We start from the raw sequence: 14333 nt of genomic DNA, 5'->3' as shown, positions 1-14333 counted from the left end.
AACTGCATTAATACAATATCAGATAAATAGACATAAGGCCATGCATCATGATGCTAGATAATTTTCAGTGACACTGACCAAGAAATATATTTACCACTAATGATAAGTTCCTTACGGGGGAGGGGCTGTAGGAACATGGGTAATACTGCTTTACATCCCCTTATCTTCCCAATGTCAGCAAGCTCACTATTTCTTCACCAGACTTCTTTACTCAAGAATATCGGATAGCTATGCTATCTTCAGTAAAGGGTTTAGGAGATTAATTTTTACCTGAGTTCCCAGGGAATAACTCCCCAATCCCTCCACCCGCCCCCACCCCCAGGTAATTCAAGACGTAAAAATGAAAGTATATGCCTGGAGGTTTACCTTCCATTTGCATGGTCCTCTGTCTTTATCTTATTGATGCTTAAAAATGCTAAGATTTTATTGTGTACATAAGAGGGTTGTGTGGAATTAGAAGCCAAAAGAGAGTTCCTCATACGATGAGGTGGGAAGCTATCAGTTTCCTGGTGAATTTGGAATGAAAGGGGCAGAGAAAGATTGTAAGAGAGGCTGGTAAAGGCAGGGGAAGTTAGGGAAGCGTTTGGTGTTAGAATTTTGGACTAAATTGATGAACCAGCATGGGAATGCTACAGCCAAAGACCCTGTAAAGAAAGGGACCCGTCCTAGTTTTTCTCAGTTTCACAACAAAACTTACACAAAAACATCGGCATAGCCAAGTTGTCAAGTTGTTTCCTACTTTGGTGTCAAACCCATATATCAGCCCTCAGTATCCACTTTTGACGGGAAAAGGCAAACTTCCTCAAGCCTCTGTGTGAGGGGGAGAATGATCCCCATTGTAACTTTCAGGACATCCATAGACTTTCTCTTGAATACTTGAACATACAGAGCCTGACCAAAAGCACTATGTTTAAAACTTCTGAACATTCAACTATATTATCTGCATAGCAAACTGTCCATATGAATAGTCATTCAATTAATATTCAAAATAAATAAAATTTAACCACAAAATTAACATTTCACCCTTAAAAAAATTGAAATTAAGAGAATTCTGGGGAAGCAGACTTGGCCCAGTGAATAGGGCGTCCGTCTACTACATGGGAGGTCCACGGTTCAAACCCCCGGCCTCCTTGACCCGTGTGGAGTTGGCCCAAGTGCAGTGCTGATGCGCGCAAGGAGTGCCCTGCCACGCAGGGGTGTCCCCCGCGTAGGGGAGGCCCACGCTCAAGGAGTATGCCCCATAGGAGAGCTGCCCAGCATGAAAGAAAGTGCAGCCTGCCCAGGAATGGTGCCACACACATGGAGAGCTGACGCAGCAAGACGATGCAACAAAAAAGAAACACAGATTCCCATGCCGCTGACAACAACAGAAGCAGACAAAAAGAAAAACATGCAGCAAATGGACACAGAGAACAGACAACTGGGGCGGGGAGTGGGGGGTGGGAAGGGGAGAGAAATAAATCTTTAAAAAAAAGAAAGAATTCTGAAATGGAAGCATATGTGGGTGTAGCAGTTTGATATGGTTATGAATTCCAAAAATAGATATTGGATTATGTTTGTAATCTTATCTGTACCTGGGTGTGATTAAGTTATGATTAGGACTTTGATTGGGCCACATCATTAGGGCATTAAGTCCTCACCCAGTGGGGACTCACAGATAAAAGGCACGTCAAAGGACAGAGTTAAAGGGCTATTTTTTTTCTTTCTCTCCCCTTCCCCTCTTTCCCCCCATTGTCTGTTCTCTTGTGTCCATTCACTGTGTATTCCTCTGTGTCCGCTTGCATTCTCAGCAGCACCAGGAATCTGTGTCTTTTTTTGTTGTGTCATCTTGCTGCATCAGCTCTCCATGTGTGCAGCGCCACAACTGGGTGGGCTGTGCTTTTTTTTTCACAGCAGGGCGGGTCTCCTAGCGGGGCTCACTCCTTGCGCATGGGGCTCCCCTATGAGGAGGACACCTCTGTGTGACATGGAACTCCTTGTGTACATTAGCACTGTGCGTGGGCCAGCTCACCAGACAGGCCAGGAGGCCCTGTGTTCAAACTCTGGACCTCCTATATGGTAGCTGGATGCTTTATCAGTTGAGCCACATCGCTTCCCTAAAGGGCTTTTAATGTTGGAGTTTTGATGTTGGAGTTTGATGCTGAAGTCTTACTTTTTTTTTCTTTCCAGGAAGTACTGGGGATTGAACCCAGGACTTTGTACATGGGAAGCAGGCACTCAAACCACAGAGCTACACTGGCTTTGATGCTGAAGTCTTAAGTTGGAACCCTGGTAAGAGAGACACCTGGGAGTCTACAGCTCACCTTGTGGAGAAAATAGAGGAGCTGAGTCCAGAGGAACCGAGGAAGACTGAACCCATAGCAGACATCAGCAGACATCTTGCTCCAACACATAAAGACAGACTTTAGAGAGGGAAGTAACTTATGCTTTATGGCCTGGTATCTGTAAGCCCCTACCCAAAATAAATACCATATATGAAACCCAACCAATTTCTGGTATTTTGCATCAGCACCCCTTTGGTTGACTAATACAGTGGGTCAAGTATATGAGCTTCTGTCTACCACATGGGAGGTCCCAGGTTTAGTTCCCAGTGCCTCCTGGAGAAGATGAGCAAGATAGTGAACTGATGTGACAGACAGAAGTGGTGAGCTGATGCAACAAGATGATGCAACAAGGAGACACAATGAGGAAACACAATGAGAGACACAACAAATCAGAGAGCTGAGGTGGCTCAAGCAATTGAGCTCCTCTCTCCCATATGGGAAGTCCCAGGTTCAGTTCCCAGTGCCTACTGTGGAGAAGATGAACAGACACAGAGAGCACACAACAAATGGGCACAAAGAGCAGACAGCAAGCCCAAACAGTGGGGGTGGGGTATGTGTAATAAATAGCATAAATCTTTAAAAAAAAAAAGAGAGAGAAAATTCTGAAAGCCACAAGAGAGAAGCAACGTGTCATCTACAAGGGAGCCTCAATAAGATTAAGTGCCGATTTCTCATCAGAAACCATGGAGACAAGAATGTAGTGGTAATGCATATTTAAAGTTCTGAAGGCAAAAAACTCCCACCAAGAATTATATATACAGCAAAACTGTCTTTCAAAAATAAGGGGATTAAGACATTCCCAGATTAACAAAAGTTGAGGGAATTTGTTACCTCTAGACCAGCCTTATGAGAAATGCTTTTTGCAGGCTGAAAGGAAAGGGCACTAGACAATTGACTGAAGCCATGTGAAGAAATAAGTATCACCAGTAAAGATAATGGCACGGGTAAATATAAATACCAGTACTATTGTATTTTTTTAAATAACACTTCTTACATCCCATAGGATCTAAAAGACAAATGCATAAAATGCAGTGATATCTCAAAGGTTTTGGATCTATAATGTATAAATACATAATTTGTGACAAGAACCACCTCCTATACACAGGGGTATAGGAACATAGTTTAGATGTGTTCTTGAAGTTGTTATCAAAGCAAATGAGATTGTTACAAATTTGGGATGTTAAATTTAAGCCTCACAGTAACCACAAAGAAAATATCAGATGACATGCAAGCTCATAGAGACAGAAAGTAGAGTACAGTGTACCAGGGGTGGGAGCCAGGGGCAATGGGGAGTTACTGCAAAATGAGTGTAGGGTACCTGTTTGGGGTGAAGGGAAAGTTGTAGTAAAGGAAGACAGTGAAGTGAAGGTACTGCAACATCAGGAGTGCTGACCCACACAGCAGTGCTGGCCCACGAAGGAGTGCTGGCCTGCATGGAGTGCTCGCCCATGCAGAGAGTTGGAGCAGCAAGATGACACAACAAAAAGAGACATAGAGGAGAGACAATAAGAGACACAGCAGACCAGGGAGCTGAGGTGGCACAAGAGAATGGTCTCTTCTCTCCCACTCCAGAAGGTCTCAGGATCGGTTTCCAGTGCCACCCAAAGAGAATACAAGCAGACACACGAGAATACACAGAGAGCAGACAGCCAGTGCAAAATAATGGGGTGGGAGGGGAGGGGAGAGAAATAAATAAATAAATCTCTTTTTTAAAAAATAACTAAACCAATACTTTATTTCATTCTTACAGATTATTATGCCCAATAGAGCTAAATATAAAAATTAGAATTGTTATAATTAATTTCTATTATATTTAAATTATTTACATTTATAAATGTTTGTTGCTATGCTATTTTTTTTATTTCTCTCCCCTTCCCTGCCCCTGCCCCCCGTTGTCTGTTCCCTGTGTCCATTTGCTGCGTGTTCTTTGTCCGCTTCTGTTGTTGTCAGCGGCATGGGAATTTGTGTTTCTTTTTGTTGCATCATCTTGTTGCATCAGCTCTCCATGTGTGCAGCGCCATTCCTGGGCAGGCTGCACTTTTTCCAAGCTGGGCGTCTCTCCTTATGGGGTGCATTCCTTACGCATGGGGCTCCCCTACACAAGGGACCACCCCTGCGTGGCAAGGCACTCCTTGTGTGCATCAGCACTGTGTGTGGGCCAGCTCATCACACGGGTTTGAACCTTGGACCTCCCATGTGGTAGGCAGACACCCTATCCATTGGGCCAAATCCACTTCCCTATGCTATCTATTTTTTTTTTTAGGAAGTTCTGGAGATTGAACCCAGGACCTAGTACATGCAAAGCAGGTGTTCAGCCACTGAGATACACCCACTCCATATGCTATCTATTTTTTATAATTGATTATATTAAATCTAACCTGGCCATGCCCTAATTTTAAAATTTGTAATTTCTGTCAATCTATTTTTCTATTTGTTTTACAATTTTACAATAAAGGACTTTTTTTTTTAAAGATTTATTTTTTATTTCTCTCCCCCTCCCCACCCCCTCCCACCCCATTTGTCTGTTCTTTGTGTCCATTTGCTGCATGTTTTTCTTTTTGTCCGCTTCAGTTGTTGTCAGCGGCATGGTAATCTGTGTTTCTTTTTTGCGTCATCTTGCTGTGTCAGCTCTCCGTGTGTACGGCGCCATTCTTGGGCAGGCTGCACTTTCTTTTGCACTGGGCAGCTCTCCTTATGGGGCACACTCCTTACACGTGGGGCTCCCCTACACGGGGGACACCCCTGCGTGGCACGGCACTCCTTGCGTGCATCAGCACTGTGTGAGGTCCAGCTCCACACAGGTCAAGGAGGCCCAGGGTTTGAACGGTGGACCTCCCATGTGGTAGACGGATGCCCTACCCACTGTACCAAGTCCACTTCCCAATAAAGGACTTTTTAACAGCTAAAAAAAGCCACTGATTATATACTTTAAATATATCTCAATAAAACTGCTTAATAAACAAATAAATAATTTTGCAAGAATAGCTAGAAATAACTATGGACAGCAGGGGAAACAGAGTTTGAGAGGAGAGGAATTTTCTTGTTTTTGTTCTTTGTTCATTATTATTGAAATAAGGAAAATGCTTTAATAATGATTGAAGTGATGAATGCACAACTCTGTGATTATACCAAATACCATCGATTCTTCACTTTGGATAAATTGTATGCTTTATTAATATGTATCAATAAAACTGATTTGTTTGAAGAAAAAAAAGCTGGTTGTGGCCATATGACCCAGTTCTGGTTAAAGTAAGTATAAAGGTTGTGTGCGACTTCTGGGAAGTGTCCTAAAAGTGAAGGTGATGTACTTTTCTTCATGCCTTCTTTTCTGATGACCAGAGTTGAAGTCATCTGCTAAAGATGGTGGAGCATTGAGATAGGAAGAGAATGGAGAGATGGGCCCATGCATATCTATGAGAACTTAATACAGGATGAAAATCACAATGGATTAATGGGAGAAGGATGGGTTATTTAGTAGGTGCTGTGGGGAAAACTGGCTCATTATTTGGAAAAATTGAAAACTGGACCCCTATCTAGCATCATAATACAAAAGATCGACTCTGAAGTTGGGGAAAGTCAGGGGATGATGGATTCCTCTAGGTTTTTGGCTATGTTACATAAAAGAATTTAAGAACACACTGGTTTAGTTAATTGAGAAACTGGGAGAACAGAAATAGGAGAAAGTAACAGACTACGCATATGCAGATGTAGGTGCTGGCTCCTCCATGCAGGGAGAGAAAATTAAGCAATTAATTATTCCTCCCCTTGCTGATGTTCAGGGGAGGGGCCCCAGCTGTTTGCTGTTCTGGTTTATTACCTTAGTTCCCTTAGTTCCCCAGGGGCCAATGGTGAGGCCCCTTGAGGGTATTGGGAGCTTTCCCTTGGCCCCTGACAACTCATTCCAACCTTGTTCCAAATGGGGTTCTCGTTGGGTCCTCTCGGCAGCCTTCTTGGTGGCAGTCTTTCCCTCAGGGGGTTTCCAGGTGAGGTTCCATGGCCATGTGTTTCACGGTCATGTTTTTCTGCCAAATTTTAGACTCGTCTTCCCTTTTCCTAAACTAGCCTGCCTCAGACTCCAGATGGATTTAAGACCTGACTATAAATGATATTTTTCCACAATCACTTATCCGAAATGCATGGAACCCGACGTATTTTGGAATTCATTTTTTTCCTTCAGATTTTAGAAAGGTAATATGGTATATATTCCGTGTATATTATATAACACCTCTAACTGGGTCTAGGATAGCACCTTGTCATCAAATAACTCAATATTTCTGCAGTGAAACTGTGAATACTCACAGTAAATGGGGTAGAGACGAAAAGAGACTCAGTTTAGAGCTGGTGGGATTTGGGCTTCAAATAAGTTTTGGCACTGTGCTGGGTGCCTTTGTTCTAGACCTTTCCCCCTTCACCTTGCTCTCTGCCTGGGAACTGACCTATTTGGACCTAATCTCCAGGCTCCCTTGCCCTCTGGTTTCTATTGGACATCTCTAAGGAGTTCAGAAGGAGAGAAGAGTGAAGTTGGGGCATTTATTCCTCTAGCTATTCCCAGCTGGTTATGTTCCTCCACCAAAGGACCCATCACTTGTCAGGCGGCTCTCTCCACAAAGCCTCTGACTCCTGGTTCCTGGAAACACTTTCTCCCCTCACTCCTTCCCATCTTGGGGTGTTCACCTCTTTGGGCTGGTTCTAGCCCAGGGCATTATGCAAGGCCTCTTGGTTTTCTCTACCAAGTGCTTCTTTTTTTATTTTAAAGATTTTTTTATTTATTCCCCCCCCATCCCACAATTATCTGCTCTCTGTGTCCATTCACTGTGTGTTCATCTGTGTGTGCTTGTATTCACATTAGGTAGCTTTGGGAACTGATCCCAGGACCTTCCAGAGTGGGAGTGAGGCCATCATTCTCTTGAGCCACCTCAGCTCCCTTTTCTGCTACATTTCCCACCATCTCTCTCCGTCTCTTGGTGGGTCATCTTGCCGTGTCAGCTCTCTGCATCAGCCGGCACTCCTGCGCGGTGGTTACTCCTGTGCTGGGTGGCATTTCTGCACAGGGCAGTACTTCTGAGTGGGCCAGTACTCCACGTGGGCCAGCTCAGTGCACAGTTCAGCTTGTCTTCACCAGGAGGCCCTGGGCATCTAACCCTGGACCTCCTATATGGTAGATGGGAGTTCTGCTGACTGAGCCACATCCATTCCCCCCAAGTGCTTCTTAACAGGCAAAGTATGGAGACAGTTTTGGTTTTCTTGACTGGTGGGAAAGATGTTATTGGCATCTAGCAGGTAGAGTTGTTCATGGAAGAGGGAAATAGAAATGGGGAATGGGGATAAAAAGAAATAAATTTTTTATTTTTATAACTTTAAAAATTTATTTATTTATTTATTTATTTATTTATTTATTTATTTCTCCCCACCCCTTCATAGTTTGTACTTGCTATGTGCTGTGTCTTTAGGAGGTACCAGGAACTGAACCCAGGGCCTCCAACGTGGGAGGGAGGTGCCTAATTGCTTGAGTTACCTCCGTTCCCTGCTTTGTTGTGTCCTTGTTATGTTTTTTCTTCTTGTGTCTCTGGTTGCATCATCTTGTGGCAGCTTGCCATGCCTGCCCATCACACCAGCTCACTGTCTTCTTTAGGAGGCACCAGGAACCGAACCATGGACCTCCCATGTGGTAGCGGGGAGCTCAGTAGCCTGAGTCACATCTGCTTCCCAAAAAAGAAATAAAAACAAGATACCAGATTCATGCAGTCCAAAGAAGATGTTGTGTCATAAGCTGGCTATATGAGTAACTCGACTTTCTATACCTAAAATCAGAAATGAAAACAAGACAAGAAACAATGAAAATATAAGGAAGCAATGGGGAGGGAGGGAGGAAGGAAGGAAGGAAGGGAAGGAAGAAGGGATGAAGAGAGAGAGGGAGAGAGGGAGGGAAAGATACACACATCTTACCTTGGAAGAGCAATATACGAAAACTTAATGGGAAGCAGAAAACCTCCAGGGAAAGGAATCTGCATATAGACTCTGCAGGGTAACTTGGAGTGTGCCCTCTGCTGGTAACTGCCAAACATTGCAGAGAACCTGAAGGCCAAATCATGCCTTAGCTTACCTTCCTCAAACCTGATGTGCTGACTCTTCTTCCCAGGCCAAGAGTTTTTATTGCAGGTAGGCAGCAGGTGAAGGGAAGATAGGATAGAAGCAGGTAACCCGCTAGGCCTATAACAGAGGAGGTTATTGTTTGACTATGAAAAATAGGAATTCTGTTTTCCTTCTCCTTACAGGCCCAGAAGCAAAAGTCTAAGTTCACTTGTTTCCCAGGCCAAGGCTTTCCTGGGCATGGGGCTTTCCATGCCAAAGCCAGGACAGTCCTGGGCAAACTGAGATGGTTGATCACCCCAATCCCAGCATCCTCACCTTTCCAGGGAAAATAACGACAATAGATGACATTTAGTTAGCACTATCAGAAAGTGCTCTACATGTATTACTCCATTATAATTCATGCTGACTTAGGAGGAAGGTACTTTTGATAAAATAAAATGTATTAATCTGGGAGAGTTCAGAGAAATCTCCTCCCTTCAAAGAGAACCCTGTAATTACAAATACAGCTCTATATGCGACACCCCATTGCCACCCCTACACTGTCTCCCAATTTCACTCAAGAGAGTTTATATTTGCCACATCTATTTCTAGACCTTTCTGATACAGAATTAGAGAGTGGGCAAGATCAACCTCAAGAGGGTGGGGAGGGGACAGAAGTTCTAAACAACAGAAATGAACTCAACTTATATCAGAGGTTCTTAAACTTTAGGGTTGATCGTAATCACCTAGCAGGTGTGTTAACCCAAAGAGAGCTGCGCAGCCCCCAGAGCTTATTACTCAGTAGGTCCTGAGTGGGGCCCAACAATTTACATTTCTATCAGATTCTCAGGTGAGGCAAGGCTAATGGGCCTTAGGCCACACTCTGAGAACCATTTTGAGTTGGAAAAGAAGGGGCTGGTTGGAAGGAAGGAATGGAAAGAACCTTTCTAGGATGAGGTAGTGAGTTTTTGTGCAAGGCTTTACTTGGGGGCGGGGGGTGGTTGTAGAGATACTGCCGGATTTAGAAACAGAGAAAAAGAAATTCAAGGAGTGTTTCGCAGTCCATAACGTCACTTTCATTTTCCTGCAAGAAAAAATAAGTATTGCATTTCTTTCTTTTTCTTCCTTTTTTTCTTCTTCAAGTGCAAAGTCATACTTGAAATGCAAGTCTTGAACTGAACCACATGAGTTACAGCTCAATAGCTTACACATTGCTTGCTTCCATTTTAAAAAGGGCAGAGTATGGGAAAGTGGATTTGGCTCAACAGATAGAGCACTCGCCTACCACATGGGAGGTTCAGGGTTCAAACCCAGGGCCTACTGACCCATGTGATGAGCTCACCCATGCACAGTGCTAAGGCACACAAGGAGTACCCTGCCATGCAGGGGTGTCCCCCACATAGGGGAGCCCCACACACAAGGAGTGCACCCCGTAAGGAGAGCTACCCCTCATGAAAAAGTGCAGCCTGCCCAGGAGTGGTGCCACATCCACGGAGAGCTGATGCAGCAAGATGACACAACAAAAAGAGACACAGATTCCTGGTGCTGCTGACAAGAATCCAAGCAGATAGAAGAACACACAGTGAATGGACACAGAGAGCAGACAACTGGGGGCAGGGAAGGGGAGAGAAATAAATATATGATAAATCTTTAAAAAATAAAATAAAATAAAATGGCAGAGTATGAAGCTCAGAGAATTTTTAAGTAACTTTCCCCAGGTAACACAGGTAGTAGGGGTTGGGACTGAACCCAAGTCCAAAAGCTACTTATGTAACCACTGTCCTACCCTGCCTCCTCTCAAAAAGCTGCTCAGAGTGTGACTAGGTGAGAGAGAGGAGAAATTAGATGGGACAGGGGCCTAAGGTGGAGACCATGAAAGACTTGAGGGAAGAGACACAGCAGCGTGACTCAAGAATTCCTCTTTTCCTCACCTATATCTAGATCTTCAGCTGTGTTTGCCAAGCATCCAGCTATTCCTTCACCCCAACCTTTGAAAGGCAAAGTAGTGCAGGTAAACCAGAGAATATCACTCTTTCAATCTTGGAAGACTTGGCTTTGAAGTTGGCCACCTCCTCTTGGGAAGATTGTTTGGTCTTGAGCTCTCTGGGCCTCAGTTTGTTTCTTCATCAGCAAAATAGGGATGATAACTCTTATTTCAAAATGATTTTCTGAGAACAAATTAGGTAATGTACGTAAAGGACTATGCAATGAGTGGATGAGTAAGTAAAAAATAAATGAAAATTATACTTATTACTTCTAGTATAAGCTTCTGAAGAGGAGGCAAAGAGGTGCAACAAATCTGCATATGTGTGTTTATATGTATTTTTTTCTTTAATGTGTACCTCAAAAAGTGAGAAACAAGTTTTTTACTTTGTAGAAATACATACCTCAGTGTCCCAAAACCTATTTTTCTTCAAGTGTCTTCTCTCTACTTCCCCATTCCTAAAAAGTCAGCTTTGCAAGGCCTTAACTGCTGGAATTATCTTTCTACATTTACTGAGCAGTGGAAGAAAACTTTTTAATCCAAACTCCAAAACGATTCACTTAAAGATTTAGTGATACATGATAGTTGTATGTTCTGTGATTTAAGTTGGCTATTTCTTATATGTCTGTCTTGCAGAATTAATTCTTTTCCCTTTTATTTTTTTCTGTGATTAATCGCAATTGACTATTTTTCAATCCTGCAATTACTTTTTGAATTCCTGGATGTTATAAAGATTGAAAGTCATTAAAATTTTGGTATCAGTAATTTTGGCATTGGGATAGTGAACAAGTTTGTCTAATTCTTCCATAGAAATCTTCTCTTTTTTTTCTCTCTCAAAGGCAGGTGAGCCAGGAAAGCAGGCCTTTCAAATGATATATTAATTATAGATTTTTAGACAGCTAATACTCTTCAATTTAGAATACATTGCTTTCAGTTTTTAAACACTTGTTTAATTTTGAGCATTACCTGTTTTAAACTTGGATTTTTTTCCATTTGTGTAATGACCCTATATATGGGGCATAGACCAAGATTTCACATATGGGTTATTTCTGCCGTAAGTACTTGATGTCATTAATGGGAAATAGGTGAAAGACATCTAGACCCACATCATGTTTACTCCTGCAAAATTCTAGGTACCTGAAGTAGGGAACTGTGTCATCATTAACTTACTGCCTTCATCAAAACCTGCCATATCACAGGTGCTCCCCGGACAGTGCAGTAAATGAAACCATTGATAGTTCTCACTGGGGGACTGGATACTTACTGGTTAATACACACTTTTCTACTTATAAAAATTAAGCCAGTCATTCCACAAATAAATACATGTCTTGGGGGTGGGGGTGGAGCTGGAATAAAATATACCATGTCAAATATGGAAAATTCTGGATGGTGGGTTTATGGATTGTTTTTTCTTAACATTTGTTTCTGTCTATCACCTCCCAGAAAATGGTGAGAAGATATCCTGTCTCAACCTAGGATGTAAGTAGAGGGGCAAAATGAAGTCACCTGAGATTTCCTAAGCACAAGCTGACACTCACCTGCATTTAGGACCACAATTCACACTTAACAGATGTCTAGGAAAATTTAGCTTAATGTGGTCCTGGGTTGATAGCTCCCCTAAATATCAGGCAGAAGCAAATATAAATGCTCTCTGGGGGAACAAATCTTCAACTCAGGCTTCCACAAATGAAGTTTTAAAAACATGAGCTCACAATCACTAATTAGAGAGTACATGTTTTAACAAACCACTATGAGTGAGAGATTCCATGGGGGATGGGGGGGAGGGTGGTGGGGGAGAAATGAATCCAACCTACATGAGAATAATCAGATTTGAATGTGAAATAAGTATATTTGATATTTTTTAAAAAATAAATAGGACATTTGAATTATGATTAGAAAGCAAGATATTAAGGAATAAAAGACCCAACCAGATTTGAAAAAGAACTTCTAGGAATTAAAAAATATATTGTAATTAAAATTATCAGATGGCTTAAGCAGCAGATTATATATAGCTGAAGAAAACATTAATAAACTGGAATATGTATCTGGAAAAATTACCCAGAATGCAGCACAGAGAGATAAAGAGAAGAAAAATACTAAAGAGAGTTTGATACATAGGACAAACTAAATAGAAAATAGATCTTATAGGCATTACAGAAGGGTAAAGAAAGGATGAAGACAAAGGTAATATCTGTAGAGAGATGGGCTAATAATTTTCCAGAATTGATGAAAGATATGAAATATCAGATTCGAGAAGCCCAGTGAACCCTGAACAAGAAAAAACGAAATCTACACTTAGAAAAGCATAGTGAGGAAAGTGAATTTGACTCAACAGATAGGGCCACATGGGAGGTTCAGGGTTCAAACCCAGGGCCTCCTGATCTATATGGTGAGCGGGCCCATGTGCAGTGCTGATGTGCGCAAGGAGTGCCGTGCCACACAGGGGTGTCTCCTGTGTAGGGGAGCCCACACGCAAGGAGTGTCTCCTGTAAGGAGAGATGCTCTCCGCGAAAGAGTACAGCCTGCCCAGGAGTGGCGCCACACACACACAGAGCTGACAAAGCAAGATGACGCAACAAAAAGAGACACAGATTCCCGGTGCTGCTGACAAGAATCCAAACAGCCACAGAAGAGCACACAGTGATTGGACACAGAGAGCAGACAACTTGGGGTGGGGGAGGGAAGAAGGGGAGAGATATAAATAAAAAATAAATCTTTAAAGAAGAAAAGCATAGTGAAACTGCCAAAATCAAAGGAAGAAAATTTTAAAACCATCTAGAGAAAAATGCATATTAACCAAAAAAGGAAATGACAAATTTGACAGTTGACTTCTCAACAGCAATAATGAAAGCAAGAAGAGGAACTATATCTTTAGAGTATTAAATCAAAATAACTGTCTACTTATAATTGCATATCCAACAAAATTATCTTTCCAATGCAAGCATGGAAAGAAGATATTATCTGACAAAGGAAAACTGAGAGAGGTAACTACCAACAGTCCTTCTTCCCTAAAGTTACTTCTAAAGTTTGTACTGTAGGAAGAAGAAAAATAATCTAACAAGGAAGCTCTGAGATGCAAAATGAATAGCAAGTTAAAAAAAAAAAAGGCAAACCACTGACAGACTGACAGTATACAATAGCAACAGCAATGACAATAATATCTGTGGGACTAAAATCTGTGGAGCTAAAAACCCAATTTGTGGGGCTGAAAAATTAAAGAAGATAGAAATAAAGTAATGACATAGACCAGAAAGGAGTTATTGCTAGTAATATGTCTTAAGGTTCTTATTTGTTCAAGAGAGTAAAGGAGAGTAAAAACATTGATTAATTTTATGTATTAAGTCAAATATGCATTTAAACTTATAGAGTAACCATTAAACTATACAAATAATGTGTAATTTCCAATTTAGTAGAGCAGAAAATTGATAATGTGAAAACCTCAACTCAAAGAAAGTCAAAAAACAAGAAAAACTCTATGTATATACAAGAAAAAAATGGGACAAATTATAAGTACTAAATAGATATTAGATATGACTTCTACCTTTAGGAATAAATTAAAGAAAAAATAGAGCAAGACTTTTATGGATAGAATTATTGACTTTACTGAAACACATTAAAGATAAGTTAGCATCAGATGCATGATGTTAATGAACAGGAAGACTTGATTTTATAAATTTGCCCATTGACCTTAAGTGGATCATAGATAGATGATAAATAAATAGATGCCAGACAATTATATATATATATTCAATTCAATTCCAATAAACATCCCAATAAGTATATAAATACGTGTAAGTGTGCATATATGTGCATATACATATATGGAACAGCAAAGCCCTGAAAAATCCCAGATGCTCTTGAAGAGTTAGGCGAAAGACTCACCAACAAGATATCAAGACTTATTTATGATATTAGAGAAAGAAACTGTTGTTTTGGCATGGGAAAAAACAACT

The sequence above is a fragment of the Dasypus novemcinctus genome, chromosome 15 (assembly GCF_030445035.2).
Source record: "Dasypus novemcinctus isolate mDasNov1 chromosome 15, mDasNov1.1.hap2, whole genome shotgun sequence".
Taxonomy (NCBI): domain Eukaryota; kingdom Metazoa; phylum Chordata; class Mammalia; order Cingulata; family Dasypodidae; genus Dasypus; species Dasypus novemcinctus.
Note: the sequence above shows the minus strand (reverse complement) of the source record.